The 21,311-nt window shown below is 41.1% G+C and overlaps 1 protein-coding gene across 1 annotated transcript in view; it reads left to right on the forward strand.

Moving 5' to 3' along the window:
• Nucleotides 1-4,573: 4,573 nt before the first annotated feature.
• Nucleotides 4,574-21,311, forward strand: part of NRF1 (nuclear respiratory factor 1) — a 123,902-nt gene continuing 107,164 nt past the window's right edge. The window contains exon 1 of the mRNA XM_046670396.1: nucleotides 4,574-4,688. The gene's annotated coding sequence lies outside the window, so the exon portion shown is untranslated. The remainder of the gene's footprint in view (nucleotides 4,689-21,311) is intronic.

Raw genomic sequence — 21,311 nt, forward strand, 5'->3', positions numbered from 1 at the left:
GTCTCCTCTCAAGAAGGACAGGGCCCATGTTTCCCATTGTATCCCCAGCATCTGGGCAATTTGTACATAGTAGGTGCTCAATAAACTTGTGTTGCCTTGAACTGAGAAGTCACATAAAAAGATTCTAAGACATTATGAGCGATACACACATGTTAACTGAGACAGGGGCACCAGGAGGAGGAACAGCTTTGAGGGAAGATAATGAAGTCAGGTTTCAGTCTCTCAAACTTGCAGTGTCTGTACGACGTGAGCTCCTGATCACAGTTCGCAGTCTTATGTGCAGGCCAGACACTGAGGAAGCAGCTTGGAGCAGGAGATGTATGTTACAGGGTATCATCAGCAAGGCTGGGGTTCTGGGAGAGGAGAGGAGGGCCCTTTGAAAATGACTGTTAAAATCTCCTTGATTTATAAATAGATGAAATTAGTGAATAAAGCTTAAAGAAAAACAGGCTTTTAAAGTTGTTACCTTAATAAGTCAAATACTACTTTTTTAAAAAGTAACAATAAATAGTCTTTGCCATCCCCTCCCTGCCACATCACCCTCAGGCCTAAAACAACTCATCTTGACATGTCTAATCCATTTACACACTGCTCCCTTACAGAAATCCCTTGTCTTGGCATCATTTGAATGTTCTCTCCAACTTTTCTGGGGAGTCCCCAGGGATATTTACATGTGCTCAGGTATGGTTATTCATCATCATCATCATCATCATCACAGCAGCCACCGTCTATCATACCTGTATGTTCTACCAAGTAATTTACATGATTAATGGTAATTGGGAAGAGCTAATAATACTCAGCACTTACTGTGTGCTTCCTGGGTGGCAGGCACGGTCCTGAGCCCTTTATGAGTATTATCTCTTTTAACTTCCATGTCATAAGCAAACAAACAGAGTTTTAAAGGGGTAGGTGACTTGCCAAGGCCTCACAGGTAGGAAGTAGTACAGCCAGGCTTTGAATCAGAAGCCTGACTCCAGAACCCATGTTATGATGCAATCCGCCTCCCCACTTGAGGCCCGTGGCCTCTTGAAAGCACAGGGTGGCCGCCACTGGAGCCAGTGCTCTCTGGAAATGCAGACCTGCCTGGACCAGCCCTTGATGTTCTCAAAGGGGCAAAACTCCCTCGAATTGCTCGCATTGTGCCAGGTTCCTGTTAATCCTTTTGGGGCTGGGGCTGTGCACATCCAAGTAGAGATAGGGAAGCTGCTGCTCTGGGGACGCCATGAAGTTCATCAGCGGGTTCTGAAGAGTCCCTCGTGAAAAGAGTTGCCTCAGCCTGTCTCTTCATCTCCATCTTCCCCTAGGCACACAGGCAACACTAGAAAAGGAGACTGCCTTCTACAGCCAAAAGCCTCCTGCAAGTCAGCTCCTGTCAACTGTTGTTTAGAAGTCCCATCCTCTAAGCAAACCACCACAGATAGGCCTGAACGTTGGCTGCTCAAACTGAGACCCGCTGGCTGCTTTACTTACTAAAAACACCTGGGGGCCTCCCGCCTCCACCTATTGCTTGGTCTCCCAAACACTCTACCCAGTTAAAGTGTCTTTACCTTTCTGCTCTATGCCCATAAAAATCTTGCCCATCCTTCAAGGCCAAATCAAGGTACATCTCTCTGTGAAATTTCCCACATAACTTCACTTCTGGAAGCATGTACTATCTGTATCATCACTCATTTTCTCAGCATACATTGTAATTTTTTGGTAATCAGTCAATTGAATGACCATCAGCTTATCCAAAGCAAAGCCAAGTTGGGAATCTCCTGCTTTTATCTCCTGCTACCGAGCACCCAGTCATTTCATAAGGGTCTAGGCTTCCTTCTTTCCTTGCTCTGTGCCCTAAGGTTAAGTCATCTTAAGTTATCCCTTCTTTCTTAATGCAGTTACTACCTCCACCTTACCTTACGGAGTTTCCTTCCCGCATTATACTGCCTACAGTTTCTGACTCCCTTGTGTTGAAAATAATCCAACTTCATTGGAATCCACTTCTTTAATCTCTTAGGATAGATTTTTCTGCTTTTTATCTGAGATTGATTCTAGAACCTTTGGTCATCCAGACTGAAGAGGCTTTTGGACAGAGCAACTGGGGTTCACAAGCTCATTTGTCTTAGGACACTAATTTGCATTTCTCAGGAAGGGGGACACAGAGGTCTTTCATTATATGTTTATTGACGGTCTACCATGAGCCAGGCATTGCATGAGATGCTGGTATACAATCAGGAATGAGATGAAACCCCTGCCCTCCTGCAGCTTCTGGATTGTGGAGGACATATAACCTGTCAAGTGTTGTGGAGAGAGTAATGCAGTGCTTTCAAACTTTTTGCAACTGTAATCCAATAAGAAATGCATTTTATATCATGACCCAGGACAAACATGCACATCTATGTACATCTATGTATATATCTGAAATAAAAGTTTCACAAAACAAGAGCCTTACTAACACTGATGTTCTCTGGTATTTGCTACTTCTTTTATAAAACGTTGGTGCTAATCCACTGTTAATTTTGTGATTCATCAGTGGGTGTTGACCTGCAAACTAAAAAACCCTGGTTAAGAGCACAACTCTGAGGTCAGCTGATGGCTTTCAGACCTGGCTCTACCTCTTAATTGTCTGGGTTTGGGCCAAGTAATCCCTACATGTCCTGGTTTCTCCATCTGCAAAATAAGATAATAATAATAATAGTAGTACCCACTTCAGGGACTCCAAGTGAGAATTAAATGAGAAAGCAGATAATGCCTATAAATGACTTAAAATAAGGCCTGAAACATCTTAGGGGCTCAATAAACATAGGTGCTAAGTACTGGCTGTGAGGATAGAAGGGCCAAAGCACTCAATCTGGGGGGATGAGGGAACGCTTCCTGGAGGAAAGGGTATTAATGTTGAGACCTTAAGGAGCAGTAGGAATGCTTCAGGTGAAGGTTTAAGCATACGACTGGAAGGAGCAGAGAGAAGAGAAGAAAGTTCCATGCAGAGAGCAGCCCTTACAAAAGTCTTGAGATGGGAGAACTTCCTGTCTTGGATGACCTGAGAGCTTCCCAGTTGGGCCGTAGCCGGAGGGAGAAGCTGGTTACAGATGAGGTCAGAGATGGCAGCAGCCGGTGAGGTCATGAAAGGCCCTGAACCCATCTCAAAGAATTTTAGACTTCAACTTACGTGTAATGGGATCTTACTAAGCCGGGTAAGCAGGGAAATACCATGATTTACTTTTTTGAAAGACCCTTCAAGCTGTAGGGTGGCAAATGGATTGGAGAGGGAAATTCCTGTGGCAGGGAGACCATGAAGGGTCCATTCTAGTATCTCAATGAGAGATGACAGTAGCCTAAACCAAGGTAAGAAATGACAGGGAACAACAGTTTTTGTTTGCTTGTTTTCAGTAATTTTATTGAGATGATAATGGTTTATAACATTGTGTCAGGGAACAACAGTTTTAAAGATCTAACTGGATGTGGGGACTTGAAGAAGGGACTAATGCATCATTCCTAGGTCTCTGGCTGGAACACCTGGGTGGTAAGTGGTGACACTCACTTTCTTAGAAAACGCTGGATAAAAAGATTCTGTTTTTGATTGTTTTGATGTAAACGGAATCTTACTGAAAATTAAAGTATCTTGATTTTGTTGTTTTCTGACATCTTTCAGGATATTTAGTAATTCCCTAATGCAATGGTTCTTAAACGATGGTGTGCAGGAGAATCACCAGGAGAGTGTGTGTGTGTGTGTGTTGGGGGGCCCGGGTGTTAAAAATGCAGGTTCCAAGATTCTGGAGACACAAATGGGGCACAGGATTTAAACAATCGGCTTGAGTGATTCTGATGCAGGTAGTCTCCCGATCACGATTTAAAAAACAAAGAACAACAAAAACGACCTCTCCTGTGTCTCTAACGTTAGTTTTTCTGCTATCCACCCCTCCTGACTTCTCAGGCACCTGCTTGGGGGTCCCTATTGCTTGACTCCCTCCACTCACTGTATAAGCTCAAAGAGAGCGAGGACTTCCGTCTTCCTAAGAGGTGCATCTCCAGCGCGCCCAGAACAATATTTGGCACAGAAAGGGCCCTCTAGACATGTTCAGAGAACGCATGAAGGAGCGAAAAAATTAATATACTGCTTTGTACAAAAACTTTTGCTTTTAAATACCTGGGCAGAGTTTGAAATAGGGAAGCAGAGGTCATTCCAGAGAGAGGGTGAGGACGCGACTGGCAAGGCGCGGCTGCGGAAAGCGCCGGGAAGCCCCTTTCCGACCGCCGAGGCGTATTCCGGAGGTCCCGATTCCCCGGGCTGGGGGGCGAGAAGCATTACCATTTCCAGATTAGCAACCATCTTGGGCAGCCCTGCGCCACTTCTCCGGGGCGTCCGCATTTGACTAGTTCAGCTGCTTTCGTGATTCCGGCCCCACCCAAAGCTTTGAAGCGAAAAGCGAAGCGAGGATGTCGCGGGGGGCAGCAGGGACCCCGGCCCAGAGCGCCCTCCCGCCCAGCCCCGCCGAGGCAGCGCCGACCTCCCCATCATGGCGGCCGCCGGGCGGGGAAGCCAGCCGTGCGTCGCGTGCGTGCCTCCTCTCCCTCCCCTCCCCCTCCTCGGCGGCGGCGGCGGCAGAGGCGGCAGCGCTCGCCATTGCCGCTGGTGGCAGGAGGCTGCGAGGAGCCGGCGCGGTCGCAGTCTCCACGGCGCAGGCCCACGGTAGCGCAGCCGCTCTGAGGTGAGTGCCCTACCGCGCAATCTCCAGCTATTTCAGCCCCGGCGCAGCCGCAACACGCCGCCCGCCCGCCGGCCGGCCGGCCCGCCCCGCAGCCGGCACCCTGCCGCCCCCGGCTCCGGGCCTGGGCCCCCACCGGACTCGGCCCGCCTCGGGCGGGGGGCCCTGGCCCGGCCCAGTCAAACCGCCACCCCGAGGATGCGCAGGCCGCACTAGGCCCCAGGCGTCCTGGCGGGCTCGGGAGGGAGGCGCTGCCCTCCTGAGAGCCCCAGGGTTCCGGCCTCCCCCGCCGCCTGAGGCTCTCGGGGCCGCGGCCTCCTCTCCGCCGTGGAACCCCGGGCCCGGCCTGCCCACGGGCTCGGGAGCGGGAGGCCCGGGAGAACGCGCCGGGCCCGGGAGCGGGAGGTGGGCGGGCTGCGCGGGACCGGAGCCGCGGCTCCCTGCTCGCCCCCTCGGCCTTTCCCGGGTCTGGTCCGCGGGCGGCGCGGCGCGGCGCGGCGGGCAGGGCCGGGGCGCGGGAGCCGCTGTCTCCTGCGGGAGAGGAGGCTGGCTCTTTGGGCGACCTCCGAAGCTTCCCTCCCGCCGGGGTGGCGTGGGCTTGTTACCCAGGTAGACTGGGGGACGCTGGAATATGGCGCGTTGCCCACCTTCTTGCAAGTTAGGAGGCGGCCCGGACCGTAGCGGCGGCAGTTCGAGAAGGAGGGCGCAAAGTCCTTTTGTACGCAGAAATAAGGAGCGACATTGTGTTTTCTTCCCCAGCTGAGATGCTGCCCGTGGAGGGGCCTCGGTTCTTCTGTGCCTGGGGTGATGGTCCACTGGGAGAGGGGGAGTGGCGCGACCCTCGGAAGGAACCGAACCTATGCCACTGTGAAGACAGGGGCTCTAGATGGCCTTGAGCATGGGTATTACCCCCTTCCCCGGCCTTTTGGGGAACTCAAGGGTTTGCCCCTGCATGTTATCCACTTTATTGTACGATAATGTCCACTGCCTCTCTCACCTGTTGTGTCGTTGCTGTTGGTCCCAGAGTTTCTGCAGTGCATCTGACTGTGCCCATCAGAACTTGAAGTTGTTTTAAAATCTTAATATTTTTAGGGCTTCAAATGTTATCTGCTCCAGCCAGATGGAGGAGCTATTGCCTGGTCTCCATCCCTTCTTTTCACGCGTTAGATTAGAATATATTAATTGCTTACTTTAAAGCTTGTTGCAGTTATGCTTAATTCTTCCTGTGGTCGGAGCAAAATTCACGTTTTCTTAAGTGTGTAGAGACAGCGTATTGGGAAACTCTTCAGGTGAAAGATGGTGTTAGTGAGCCTGTCAGTTTAGACAGCTCTTGGCAGGAGAATGGGTATGCACATGTCACGTCTTTTGTTCCAGTGCATCACCTGTGCTCATGGTGATCCTTTTCTCGTTTCATCTAGACCCAGCCTTTTAAAAAAATTCCTTTTCCTTTGGCCTTGAACAGTAAGTTATTTGGTTGTTCCTCACTCAAGGGAAGAGGGGAACGGGAGTCTCGGAGATGCTGGTGTTTCGGTTTTTTTTTTTTTTTAATTCAGTAGAAGCCTGACTCCCTAGAACTGTGTTTGAAAGTTCTTGATGTGTTATCCTGTATGGTAGTGAAAATATGACTAGTTCTGCCTGCACATCTTAGTGTAATTTCCTTATTTTATGAGCATGAAAGCAAACATATAGTTGTCATATGTACTGTAGCATACTTATTCTTAACTCGGGTCCTAAATTGTGTGCAGAATGTTTTGTGAGACTTTTTTTTTTCTTCTGACAGGAGTTAGATGTAGCTTTCAACAGAATCCATCAGGTTAAGGGTTACTGTTTCCTATCTTTGAAGTCCTTTGATTTCATCTGGCATGGGTTCCCCCTCCACCCATCTCAAATGCAACATATATGAGGGAAAATGACTTTTTGCGTAGTAGTCAGTGGTCATATTCTCATTTAGCGCAAAAAAAAGAAAGTTTCTTATCCCCGAACCAGGACTTTCGTAGAAATAGTTATTTTACTAGGACTTTCATAGAAATAGTTATTTTACTAGGTTTTAAGGAAGTTTAGCTCCTGGATTTAGGAAAGTAACTCTAGGGATAAGAGATAATGAGAGCCCATGTCCAGATATAGAAGGGATTAGAAGAGAAAGGATTTTGTGTTTCCCTCCCAATTTTTGTATATAACAATGGAACCCCAAATTATGGTTTTTTTGTTTTATTAAATCACAATTATGCATCAATCTCTAATTTTGTTAAGGACCTGAAAACCAACTTCCCATGATTTAAATACCGGAATTTGCATCGCCTATATGCTGTAGGTTCAAGCAAAACCAGACCCTGGGTTATCTTTAAGAAGTATTTTATGTGAAATAATCACAGATGGGTGACTTTTAAGGGAAATTTAAGCTCCTTGTGGTCTGGGATTAAATTTTTTATACCTTTTCTCTTATATATAATAAGGCATTCAGTAACTGTTGGAGAATAATAATAATGAATAGTGATTGTTGAAATAAAATTTTTTTCACAATTTTACAAATTTTGAAAAGGCATGCTGATTTTTTGGTTTTGGAAGGCCTGTAAACTGTCAGCCTTTAGAAGCATAACCTCCAGTTCTCTGGAGAACAGGAAGTTATTGCATACATTTAGCTACTGTCAGATATCTTTAGGCAAGCACCGTGCTTCATGCTACAGCGGGCTTGTTCATCCATTCAGTGCCACTGTGAAGAGTTGGAGAGTAAAGGGAAGCTCTGTGGGCTCTTGAGTCTCAGAAGGGTCTACTCTAACCTCAAGAGTTTCAGTGTAATCTCTGGGGCTGTAATTAGTCCAGGAAATTCGATATTTGGATTTAGATGTGTGTGACTGTGTGATGCCTATTAATACATTTATAAATAGTATTTGGAAAATCAATCTTAGAAATAAATACCAATCTTTGGTTTTGTAAAAAACATTTCAGATGTTTTATACTAAAGAACATTTTCTGTCTGTTCTTTCCTTGAGAGCTAAAGCTTGTGTCTTCCGCTTACCCAAATATAATTTTCCATGAATGCTTAGTAAAACAGCAATGAGAAAGAAAGCCACTTAAGTTTATTTTAGAAACATTTTATTTAGACCAAGTCCAATCAGTGTCTTTTGAGGCTCTGGATACATGTTAATTTTTGTGTATTATGTATCATATAATTCTTTCTTTATTAACTAAGGGGTGGATTATCTACTTTCTTGGCTTTTCAGTTAGCACTTTTATCCATCAGTATTCTACTAAGGTGAACAGGCTGAAGAGAAATGGTAAAGGAGGTGAAACAAATCAATTTCAGGTGTTTCCAGAAGATTACAACCATATTGAGCTATTGGAAACTTTTAATCCTGGAGCAACAAGAATGCTTTGTCTGAAGTTATTTTGATGTAATATGGACAAAACTTAGGAAAGAAAAGAATTTTTGACTGCTCAAGGAAAATAAGTAGATTATGTATACCTTGGAATGTATATTTTTTCTGAAGTGCATTTCAGAATTAGGCTGATGTGTTTTTGACCCCACTCAATGCAGTTTAGTTACCGAAGCTTCAAAAAGATTTCATCGTGTCTGTGTGTTGTTTTTTTTCCCCTTTTCGTCATGTGGCCTTTTGGCCTAAAATGTGAGCACTTATTTGAACTGAAGAAAAATCAGAAATACAACTCTGTAGAGATGTTCTAGTATATTTAGAAAAGACAACGAGGGCACACTTAAGGCAGGCGTACCACATCTGTGACCCCTTAAGGCCAATCTGTATTGTATCACCAACAACAGTCACTTAGACAATAAGCTGACCATAAGGAATCTTTTCTAGAATCCCAGACTTGGTAGCCTGCCTTATCCAACTGCTACTGAGCTATCAGATAATTTCTTGAGGAAGTCATGTCTAATAAGGGAGGAGTGTGTGTGTGTGTGTTGGGGGAGAGTAAATGATATTGGTAAAAGAATCCAGTTTTTTTTTTAAAGATTTTATTTTTTTTCCTTTTTCTCCCCAAAGCCCCCCAGTACATAGTTGTATATTCTTCGTTGTGGGTCCTTCTAGTTGTGGCACGTGGGACGCCGCCTCAGCGTGGCTTGATGAGCAGTGCCATGTCCGTGCCCAGGATTCGAACCAATGAAACACTGGGCCGCCTGCAGCGGAGCGCGCGAACTTAACCACTCGGCCACGGGGCCAGCCCCAAAAGAATCTAGTTTTATAGATTGGGATGCTCACTGGAATTTTGGAAGTGTAGTATTTTTCAAAGAAGCTAGAAGAGCTACTTGTGTATGGATCATCACTTTGATGATTTAGACTATCTGCTATTTATAGTGTATTGTTTAGTATATAAGCATAGTACTTAGATTAATTCATGCATGCTGATTTCTGTGGTTACAAATGTGAAAAGTTTGACAGTTTAAGTGGACATTTTCTTGAGAACTCTTAAATGGTGCCTGTTGGATAAACTATGCCAAGCCTTTTACAAAATCATCATGAAGAATGAGCTTTGTATGTATAAACATTAAGACCATTTTAAAAACCGAGCTTGTATTTTACTCTTGGTAATTGTAAAGTCTTTGCTTTTTAGGACTTGGAGTGTCTGTTTTGCTGCTGCTACTGAATGCTAATGTGGTTAGGCTGGCAGCTAAACCTACAAAGAACAAGAGGAAGTGAGGAAATGTCCCTTGAAACATTGCTTAAAGCTAAGCAATGGACTGGAAATGGGGAGGTAGGGACTAGAGAACTTAATTCTTGTTGGATATTCAAGAGGATGAGGCATACCCTCCATTGAGAATTACCTTAGATGTGTCCTTACTTTGGAGTGTTGCCATTCATTCACCAGACATTGATTAAAGATGTACTATATTCCAGGTGTGTGCTAGGTGCTAGAGTAACAAATAAACCATGGGCCTTGTCTGTAGGGGAGAAAGATAAGGGCTCAGTTAACTATAATACAACTTGTTGAGAATCAAGACAGAGTAAAGAAAGTGGTATGCAATTATAGAGGGAGGGAAGAATTCCTTGTTGGGAGGGGGTGAGTGATGCAGGGAAAATAGGTGAGGTTAGGAAAGACTTCTTGTAGGGGGTATTTAAGGAGGACTTTGAAGGGTAGTAGCTGTTTTTTTACTCTTAGAGAAGAAGAGGCTAGAGGAAGGGCATTGATAGTCTGATTTGAGAAATAGCAAGTAGATTTTGCTGTACTTGGAGGATAGTGGAAAATGTAGCTGATGAGACTGTGACCTGACTGGGAAGAGCTTGGAGGAAGATTATATGGCTAATGGATGATGATACCTTAAAGATAGGGAGTGTATAGGAAGAACAGAATTTGAGCAGGAAGGTAATAGGGTATGATTCTAGATGTGGGAATCAATATGTGTCAAATAGGTTAGGTATCTGAAGATTGGGCTAGAGCTCAAGGGGAAGTGGAGATCAGTTAAGAGATTTGTATTCATTAGCATAATGTATAGAAACTGCAAAAGAGAATAATATCAGGAGTGAGGAGAAGACTAAGGGCAACCTTGGGTAGCATCTACATCTGAGAGTCCAGTGGAAGAAGAGGGGCCTCTCAGGAAAGTTGAAAAAGAGTGGCTAAAGAGATAAGATAAGTGGTAGAGGATTGAAGAAGCTGAGGATAGGGATTAAGGGAATTTTAACAGAATTTAGCAATGTGAAATACTACAGAGAGCTCATTAGGGTAAAAACTGGATTTGCTGGGGCCGGCCCGGTGGCACAGCAGTTAATTGTACATGTTCGGCTTCGGCAGCCCGGGGTTTGACGGTTCGGATCCCGGGTGCGGACATGGCACCACTTGGCACGCCGTGCTGTGGTGGGCGTCCCATATATAAAATGGAGGAAGATGGGCACGGATGTTGGCTCAGGGCCAGTCTTCCTCAGCAAAAAGAGGAGGATTAGCAGCAGATATTAGCTCAGTGCTAATCTTCCTCAAAATCCCCCCCCCCCAAAAACCAAAAAAAACCCTGGATTTGGCAATTAAGAGATAAAAAGAAAATTTCTGAATGTGTTTATGTGTGTGTATGTATATATATTGTTTTGCCAGGAATCATGATAAACACAATAGGTTTCTAAAGCATTATTGAATATAGGGGTAGGGCCTATGTAAAACTCAATTTAATAGAAGACCCATGCTTAGAAATAGGGCCTGTTACTCCCCTTCTCTCATGGGAATTACAGCTCAAAAGCTTTGGGAGGTGACTTAAATTCTGATAACTGGAGTTTATGTATTTGAGTATATAGTATATCATATCTGAGTTTATAGTCTCTTAAAATGCAAATTCCTCTTAAAAGATTTTGAGGTTTTATGATAGTTACATGTTAAGTGCAGTGTTTTTTACCTGGGTTTTGTAGTTCTGGGGTTCATGAATATGTTTTGCCTGTGTGACTCTGAACCTCTTGAAATTGTATGCAGAATTGTGTGCATGTGCCTATGTGTTTTTTCTGGGGAGAGGGTCCATAACTTTTATGAGATTCTCAAAGGTTTCTTGACACACAGAAAAGTCAAGAGCCTTGTCAGTAATTTTAATGATTAAGTCAACTGTTCATGGTGTTAATTGCCTGCAATCAGTTATCTTGACTGACTGGGATAGATTAAGGGAAAGAAATTTTGAGTGGGTGTCTCAGGTGAGGAATTTTGGGAAGATATGCAGCATCTCTAGGAGACGGGAGTAGGAACACCAGAAGGAAGGTGGGAGGCATGCCAAAGCAAAGCTTAACCCATTTCAGAGTTTTGCCGAAGTCTTCTGGATTCCTTGGTTTTTTATACTCCAGGATTCACACTAGTAGACGACTGTTCATGCACTGTATACAGTAGGCTTTGTGGGGGGATCAAATTATTATTGTTTTAAAGAGAAAGTGAGTTGAAAGAAAGCTAAATGGTTCATAGATTGCACTGAAAAATTCATTTTTAAGTTGGGAGTTATACTTTGGAAAATTTCTAAAATGCACAAATCTTTCAATCAAATGATCTGGGGCAAGATATTTCTTCTCTCCTTACTTTTCCTTACTTAAATTTTCATGAAATGAAAGCACCATTGGTCTATTTTATATGGTCTTTCTGAAATATGACAATTATGGAATGCTTTGAGGTCTCAGATGAGTTAATGTGAACAATTGCCAGTGTTCACATTTCTTAACTGATTAATAAAATTTAGAAATTTAAGCAAATTGTTTAATAATGCTCCATACTAGAACTTACTTGGTTCCCAAGATCTTTCATTCTGAAATTTTAGATAATTGGTCATTTTTGCTTTTTTCCCTCTAAGCTTTGGATCTTTGAAATTAGAGTAGGAGACAGTTTTGTCAGGTAGGGCCTAGATTCTAGGGCAGTGGTCTCCAACTTTTGTTATCTTTCCAAGTAAAATTTTGAACACACATTTCTGAATCACATTTATTTACAAATGATGTTCCTATGCTATTGTACTAATACATTTATGTGCATATATGTAGAAGGTAGATATTTTAAAAGGATGAGATAAAGATGAAATAAACAGTATTTTTTAATGTCTTGCTAATTGAGTTAATGGTGGTTCAGTAACTTACTTTGAGTTTCATTAGCTTGTTTTTATAAATATATTTGCTCATAATGTATGATATTTTTTCTATAATTAATGCCAGTTGGCAATATTTTATAGGATACCCTGTAAAAGTATTGGTAAATACAAGAATGATAAGAATAAATATATTACTTAATCTTACAGAAAACTTGTGTTATGTACTTTGTAATTAGCTTGTATTTGTGGATTATCCTTACATTCGCTAAATCTACAAAGAAGATCCCTAAATAGAACTGGAGTATTTTCTTTGCTTACTTTTTTTGGTCCTTTGTCTTTCATCAAACAATTATGAAATAAAATTCTTAGTAATAGATCTTCCATATAAAAATAACCTACAAATTAAAGAACCAGCCAAGGTTTGCTAAATAAAAACACCGTCATAGAACGTCTCTTCGCTGAAAACTGGCTTCAGGTACTAAGTCTAAAGAAGAAATAATTCTGGTATCACCAGTTATGTGACTGGGTGTTAAAATTTTTGTCTTCCTTAGTTTTTGGCTCTATATTTTAAGTTTTTTTCATTGAAAATATATTTTTTATGGTGAAAAATGTTAGAAAGAAAACAACCCCCACAAATCGATTATCTTTGGTTTATAAGCATATAGGTGATTTTCATTTTCTTTCTTGAAGCTTTCATTATTTTTCAGATTGTCTTTAATGAAAATGCATCAACTTTTATAACCAGAAAACATAAACATAAATATGAATAATTATGGCCTAGGGACTCACTATCAGATTTTGGGCGTGCTAAGTCATGTATCCTCACTGGGCCTTTTTCCCCACTTGAAAAATGAAGAGGACAGAAATGATATTTAAAGTTTCTTCTAAATAAAAATTCTTTCTAAAATTAGTTCTGAGTCTGTTATGACATGTTAAACAATAAATATGAATTTTCTTAAAGTAAAAATGTATGTATATGCGTTCATGGTAGAAAAGCAAAAAGTTAAAAATAATTGTGATCTATCATATATAGATAATTAACACTATTTTGATATGTATGGTTTTAGATATTCCTAAGTATATATGTAGCATGTGTGTGCACACATCTACATATACATACTGTATATGATTATATGAAATGATACTGTGCATACTGTCTCGAACCAAAAATACCTAAGGATATTGGATTTATCTATTTCTACCCTGAAACATTCTTAATGAGGTGGTTATAAATCCATTTGTTTTAATGAAATTAAAAGATATTTAAAAGTTTCCCTCCAAATAAAAATTTGCCCAGGAAGTGCTTACTGTCTGTTTCATGCTCTGTGTGGTTTTGCTGAGGTAAGGGTCTGGAGTAAGGGCGGAAGGGCCTGCCTGTGAAAGCTCACTTAGTGAAGAATGAGAGCTAAATCCTGGGTTAACCTCACATTCCTTCACATGTTAACTTGCTGCTTCTCCACTCTGCTCTCATACTTCCCTGAGCTAAGATTCCTATTTGCAGGATAGTTACTGAAGTGAACAAGTTTGTCTCGATATATGATTGGTCTTCTGTTTTACCCCGGGACCTTCTGAGTTGTTATATTCCCATCAAGAGCAAGTTAGATATTAGAAGTAGCAATAGTGTAATACAGAGGTGTTAAAAATGCCTGTTGTTTTAGCATTAACTAGGAGGAGTTCAAAAGATTTTATATACATAAAATATAAATATTTTTATTTGCAAATATAAAATGTTATGTAATCTAATTCATGCTCTCCCTCAATGAAGTATGTGATATATGTATATATATATAAAATTCTAATTTTATGTAAAGAATAGCTGGATCTTCCTCTGAGTTGACTTCCTTAAAGATTTTATACAGTGGATTCTCTTTAGAGTTAGTAATCTAATCCAATTTTCCTGCCTACTCATTTATTTGGTAGCTGGTTTGTTGTTTTTTATACAAAATGGAAAGCAAACCTAGGGTAAATACTTCATTAGTTACTGCAATTAATATCTAAAGTAATTTAGTCACTTCTCATCTTAGTATAAAGCCTGTGGAGATGTCTGTCAGAAGAAAAAAGTGTGTTTATTCTCTTCCCTTCCAATATGAAGACTGGGATCTTTTCTAGGAGAAAAACGTTATCATTTATACTTGACAATTAAGATGCTTAAATCAGTATTTTACAGACATAGGGAGAAGTGGAGAATTTGGGAATAAAAAGTACAAACTTTTTGCTTGCGTTTGTCTTCAGTTTTCATGTCTGAAAGGTGTGAGAGCAGTAGCTAATTCTACCTTGAGAATCCATCAAGGTAGATTGTTTTCGTTTGAAAGAAATCTATTTTGTAGCTAAATGAGTGGTATATATCCAATGCCATTTAAATAGGTAATCTTCAATTAGTATTAATTTAGGGCTTTTGGTACAGTAGTGATTCTTATCTTTTAGGCTAGCATGATTTTGAAATTATCCTTTTTTTAAGAATAATGATTATTTTATAACAATAACTATTTTCCCTTAAAAAGTTTGTGCAGCTGTTCCATGTAAATCTGCCCACTCATTTGGCCTGCCAATAGTTTCAGAACTCTATATCCAATGGCCTAATTGACATTTCTTGGATGCTTCAGATGTACTTCATCCCAAAGTGAAATTCCCTTCTCAAACTTGGCCCTGTTCCACTCTTGCTTACCTCAGTGAAGGGTCCCAGCGTTTCATCCAGTTTTTTAGAACTGAAACCTTGGTCTTTCCATATCATCAAATCCTGTTTATTTAACTTTCCAAATAAACTCCACTTGTCCTCTTCATTTCTACCATCCCCACTTTTGTCTGAGTTGCTTTTGTTTCTTTTCTGGACTGGTGCTGTAACCTGTAACTGGTCTACCTGCATTCAGTCTAGCTGAGCACTAGTCCATTCTCATTGCAGGCAGCATTTATTGATCTGTTGTAAATACACAAGTTTCATCACGTCCTCCGTTGAATTTAGGATGAAGATAAAGCTTCTTAATGTGGCCGTACCAACGATGTAGGTAGGCCATATCTAAATCCCTAGATCCTTCAGCTTTCTTGGAAAGGTAGTGGGTTATGCTGGAAAGATAGTTTGGGGGCTGTATTAGTTTGTTAGGGCTATCATAACAAATTACCGTAAACTTGGTGCCTTGAAACAACACAAATTTATTCTCTCATAGTTCTGTAGGCCAAAAATCAGGAATGAGGTGTTGAAGAGCCACAGTGCTGTGGAGGCTCTAAGGAAGCATCTGTTCTTTGCCTCTTCCAGCTTTTGTGGTTGCTTGCATCCCTTGCCTTGTAGCTAACATCGCTCCAGTCTCTGCCTCTGTGGGCACATTCTTTCCTACCCTTCTGTCTATATAATCTCTCTTGGCCTCACTCTTACAAGGATACTTGTTATTGGATTTAGGACCAACCTGGGTAATCCAGGATGATCTCCTCATCTCAAAATCCTTAACTTAGTTACATCTGAAAGAGCTTTTTTTCCCAATAGGGTAACATTCGCAGGTTTCAGGAATTAGGATGTGGACATATCTTTTTGGGAGCCACCATTCAACCCACTACAGGGCCTCTGGGTTTAAATTCTGATAATGTCACCTACGAGCTTTGCAACCTTGAGCATGTTACTTACTTAACGTTTCTGAGTCTGAATCTCCTTAATTTTAAAACAAAGATATGGGGGCCAGCCCCGTCCATGGCCGAGTGGTTAAGTTCTCGCGCTCCGCTTTGGCAGCCCAGGGTTTCGCTGGTTCAAATCCTGGGCACGGGCATGGCATCGTTCATCAGGCCATGCTGAGGAGACGTCCGACATGCCACAACTAGAAGGACCCACAACTAAAATATACAACTATGTACTGGGGGGATTTGGGGAGAAAAAGCAGGAAAAAAAAAGATTGGCAACAGTTGTTAGCTCAGGTGCCAATCTGAAAATAAATAAATAAATAAAAATTAAACAAGGATAATAATGCCTGTACGATTGATATGTGAAGATTTAAGGAAAATTCAGGTGAAGTACTTGACACATTGGTAGCTAACTCATTTTAAATGTTGCCTTCCACATACAAACTACTCTGACCTTACTGCACTTTGTCAGGGTCCCTAGATATCATGTGTGGCCTAGAGTCCAGCATGACTGGTCAGGGAAGTACAAACTACAGTGAGTCCAATTTCTGTTTGCTGGGCGGTGTATAGCCACTCTGATTAACGTAGTAGCAGAAGTTTGAATTAGGTTTATTTGTAACCACATCATAAGATTGGCTCATTAAAACTTAGAATTGGTTAAAACCTCCAGGTCTTTTTCATTGGTGTAACTATTAAACCTCTATTGTGTTTAGATCCAAGTGCACATTGTCAAGTATTAACATTTTATTACAAGTGTTACGTTATCAAGTCATAGTGCCTCCTGCATAATAGGAACTAAATTATGCTGAATTTAATGTTGCTGCATGGTTTAAAGGAATCTTTAAATTTAACCTACTTTGGTGCTATTCAGAGAGTATTTCTTAAATGCTGTGGTGAGTATAAAAAGGAAAAGAGTTACCATTGAAGTAGCAATGTGTCAATTATATTGGGCAGATGGATGGCATCACTAGATAACTCCTGCACATAATCAGTGGCTGACTGCCTACAGGTTGATGGACACCTTGCTTTTGATGCTTCTGTCAGGTATATGAGATGTGTGTCCATTGCTTATTTAACAAATATACTTTTAATGATTTCCGTATTATTGTCATACTGATATTATTTGCATTTGAGATAAAAGATGATGTAGAAATATGTTTTAAAAATATTTATTTTTGAATAAGTATTACAGGCAAATGGTTAAAAGATCAAACAACATAAGAGGAATTCAGTGAAAAATGAAAAATTTCTTTCCCACAGTTTCTCTGTCAAGAAACAACCAGCACTACTGGTTTCTTGAGTATCCATCAGGGTAGGCTAAGCAAAAGTGTGTGTGTTTGTGTCTCCCTTTCAAAAAACACGAATGATTGCTTATATGCATGTGGTCCTCTAGAAAGTGCTTTCCACCACCCCCCCCCCCCCCCCCCCCCCCCCCCCCCCCCGCCAATGACATGTTTTGTATTCTGATCCTCAGCACCAGTGTGGGATTTCTAGTTTTTTTGCGCTATTGTTGAGAGGCAGGGAACCAAATTCCATAGCTTCCTTTACCATTTTGATTGTGTGGGATGCATTTCCAAGAAAGTTGTATATTATATAGTCTTTTGTGAAGGAATTCTCTTTGTAGGCTGAGTTTATACCAGAGAAGTAAGACCAGTTTTAATTCAGGATGTTTATTTAGAAAACAAGTAAAGAAAAACCCATCAATTCAAATTGGTTTAACACATTATCATGGTATTGCTTGAGCCCTTTTCATGCTTGCTAAATGAATTACTCATTTTGATTATATTGACAACAGGGCTAAATAAATTATTCCAAGAGACTGGTAGATAGCGTAGGTCTAGTTGAGGAAGAGCTGGAATGTCCAAGAATAGGAGGGCTGTGGCAGTCATTACATTCTACCTTGGGTTATTTGGTTTTTTCCCCCTCTCTCTCATTACACTGTAAGCCAGAAGTTCTTAGTCTTTGGTCTCAGGACCCTTTTGTATTCTTAAAAATTATTGAGGACTCGAGTTTTTGTTTATGTGGGTTATGATTTTTGATATTTACTGTATTAGAAATTAAAGCAGAAATTTTAAAAATGCTTATTAATTTTAAAATAACAGTATACCTACTACACGTTAAAATAAGTGAAATATTTTGATTAAAAATAACTATATTTTCCAAAACAAAAAACAACAGTGAAAAGAATGGTGGTGTTTTGCAGTTTTTGCAAATTTCCTTCATGTCTGGCTTGATAGAAGACAGCTAGATTCTCATATCTGCTTTTGCACTCAACCTGCTGCAATATGTTGCTTTGATTAAAGTATAGGAAGATCTGGTCTCACACCAAATATGTAGTTAGAAAAGGGAAGAGTATTTTAAGAGCCTTTTGAGATTATTGTGGATATTCTTCTTTGATATTACACCAAAACTCAGCAGTATTAATTTCTTAAAGGTGAGTTGCAACGTGGAATCTGAAACCATAACTGTACTTTGTTACATTGAAATCTATTGGTTTAACATGTACGTTGAATGGATCTTGTACGTTGAATGGATCTTTTAACATGTGCATCATTTTGTAACATCATACATTGGTCATTTGGAAAATATTAGTTTACTGAGTTATGCAGATCTTCCATGTGTTGACACAAAAATCACATTCATTAACACTCCCACTGATCTCATCAGAAAAGGCTTTTCAGTAATGGGAAGCTATCAAGCTCACTGTGGCAGATAGAAGTTTTCCAAAATTCTAATTATCACTTGAAATAACAATTTTTACCATTGGCAACAAATACTGTCAGTTGTTTTCCTTGAAGTGACAGGCTCACTTTGTTAATTTTTAAGAAAATATCTATCAGTTACCCAGGTTTCAATAACCAGATAGTTTGTCAGCCACTCTCTCAAGTGAAGATGGTGTTCCTTCGGGTAAAGTGGCTAAATCACTTTGCAACTCAAAACATGGTACATGTGCTTTTTAAAACAGCCATCACACTTCTGAATGCAGAAGTGCTTTATGCATAGTTTCCACTTGGTTACACAGAATAGTAAAAGGACATGAACTCGAGATGAATATTTAATGAAGTTAATAATTCTTGCTCTTTCCTCAACACATTCTTAAATAAAATTGACTTTTTTTTTTACTTTTACTGTAAGTATGGGAAGGTGAAGAATATAATTACTGCTAGTTCACTTTGGTGCCATTGCCTTAAATTGTGCTAAGGTGCTAGTAGTTTTACCCTACCATTGCTTTTGCATCGTAAGTTCAAATATAAGCACAATGAAAAAAGGCATATAATCTCTTTGTTATGAAGATAGTTTTGACCTCATGGATCCCTTGAAAAAGTCTCAGGGAACCCAGGGTTCCATGGCTCACTTTGAGAATTACTTCTGTAAGCCATTTGAGGGTTAAACTAATCCCCCTACTTTTTGGGTCCTTAATCCTCTAGATGTCCTCCTTCAATTTCTGGTCCAAGATTTTACATAGAAAAGGTGCTCAAAGAATTTCTTTTGGTGAATGTGATATAATGACATTTTAACAGGACAAAACTTGGTGAGTGAAATTATGTAGCTGCCTACATCTATCTAGGCAGTCTTGATTAGGGAGCTTTTCCACAGACATTTGTGGGAATGGGGTGAACAAATGGAATGTGGATGATAATACAGTCAGTAAGTGCAAATGATGAAAATGATGAAAAAAAGAATTAAATATAGGGTGACATTGAAATTAGAACTGACTGGTTTCAGAAATGCACAGGAAAAGGATATAAGTATAGCGCCAACAATTTCAGCCTTGTTAGGTTTCTTTCTTTCTTTTTGGCTGAGCAAGATTCACCCTGAGCTACCATCTGCTGCCAATCTTCCTCTTTTTGTATGTGAGCCACCACCACAGCATGGCCACTGACAGAGGAGTGGTGTAGGTCTATGCCTGGGAACCACACATGGGCCACTGAAGCAGAGTGCGAAGGGGCTGGCCCCTTGTTAGGTTTCTGTTAAGTCCTCTACTTTTTTTTTTTTTAAAGATTTTATTTTTTTCCTTTTTCTCCCCAAAGCCCCCTGGTACATAGTTGTATGTTCTTTGTTGTGGGTCCTTCTAGTTGTGGCATGTGGGACGCTGCCTCAGCGTGGTTTGATGAGCAGTGCCATGTCCGTGCCCAGGATTCGAACCAACGAAACACTGGGCCGCCTGCAGCGGAGTGCGTGAACTTAACCACTCGGGCCATGGGGCCAGCCCCTGAGTCCTCTACTTTTTGGATCCTTAAATTTTGTAGTGGTCTAAGAGAGGATCCTCAAGTAAAATGATTCTGATCTGAAAAGCAAGCATCTTGTTTAAATTTCAATAGGCCACTGCTTGTGCGTGATCTAGTGAAGTCTTTCCAAAAAGGGTTATGGAAGGTGAATCTTAAAAACAAATCACTTTGGGGGCCAGCCTGGTGGTGCAGTGGTTAAGTGCACACATTCCGCTTTGGCAGCCTGGGGTTCGCCAGTTCACATCCTGGGTGCAGACATGGCACCGCTTGGCACGCCACGCTGTGGTAGGTGTCCCACATGTAAGGTAGAGGAAGATGGGCCTGGATGTTGGCTCAGGGCCAGTCTTCCTCAGCGAAAGGAGGAGGATTGGCAGCAGTTAGCTCAGGGCTAATCTTCCTCAAAAACAAACAAACAAAAAAAACCAAATCACTTTTTATGAAAAATAGTGAATAAAAGTCCTGTGTTCGTATAAACTGCAGATCTAGGTAGATAGTTTAGATTGAGTAACCTCCCCATTTAAGGAAACCTGTCCTATGAATACCCTAGTGTGCTTATGGACTATTCTTCTCTGGTTTTGGGCAGGGAACTGGGTCATAAGATGGTGTGATATACGCTCTTCTTTTAATGTGGAAGCCTCAATCCATCTATCTATGTTTTGATAATCTCAAAATTTGCTAAAGAGTACTCCTCCTCCTTTGTTTTTAGGTGTTTTGTTTGTTATAGTCTATTTCTAATTCAGGGCTAGGGTGTAGGAATGGGCAGTAAAATTCAAGGCGGAAATCGGAAGGAACAGTACTAGTTCTGCACCATCTAGGTCTTTCCCCATGCTCACCCCCAAGCCCCATCCCTACGTTTAAAAAAGACTACTTACTCCTATCTCAAGTAAATATTGTAAGACATAAGGTATTTCTAAGCATCAAAACCACACAGTTTTTTGTTTCATGTTAAAAGTTACTGGATCTAGGAGCTGACTGGTGGCATAGTGGTTAAGTTTGTGCACTCTGCTTCAGCGGCCCGGGGTTCACCTGTTTGGATCCTGGGTATGGACCTGCACACCGCTTATGAAGCCATGCTGTGGCAGGCATCCCACATATAAAGTAAAGGAAGATGAACACAGATGTCAGCTCAAGGCCAGTCTTCCTCAGCCTAAAAAGAAGAGGATTGGTGGCGGATGTTAGCTCAGGGCCAATCTTCCTCAAAAAAAAAATAATAATAACTGGATCTACTTTAAGGAGTTTCTTCAAACATCTTGTGAATTTACCTTTTATCCTTGAAGGTCATTGCTTCAAATTACAATGGATACTACT

The sequence above is a fragment of the Equus quagga genome, chromosome 8, assembly GCF_021613505.1.
Source record: "Equus quagga isolate Etosha38 chromosome 8, UCLA_HA_Equagga_1.0, whole genome shotgun sequence".
Taxonomy (NCBI): Eukaryota; Metazoa; Chordata; class Mammalia; order Perissodactyla; family Equidae; genus Equus; species Equus quagga.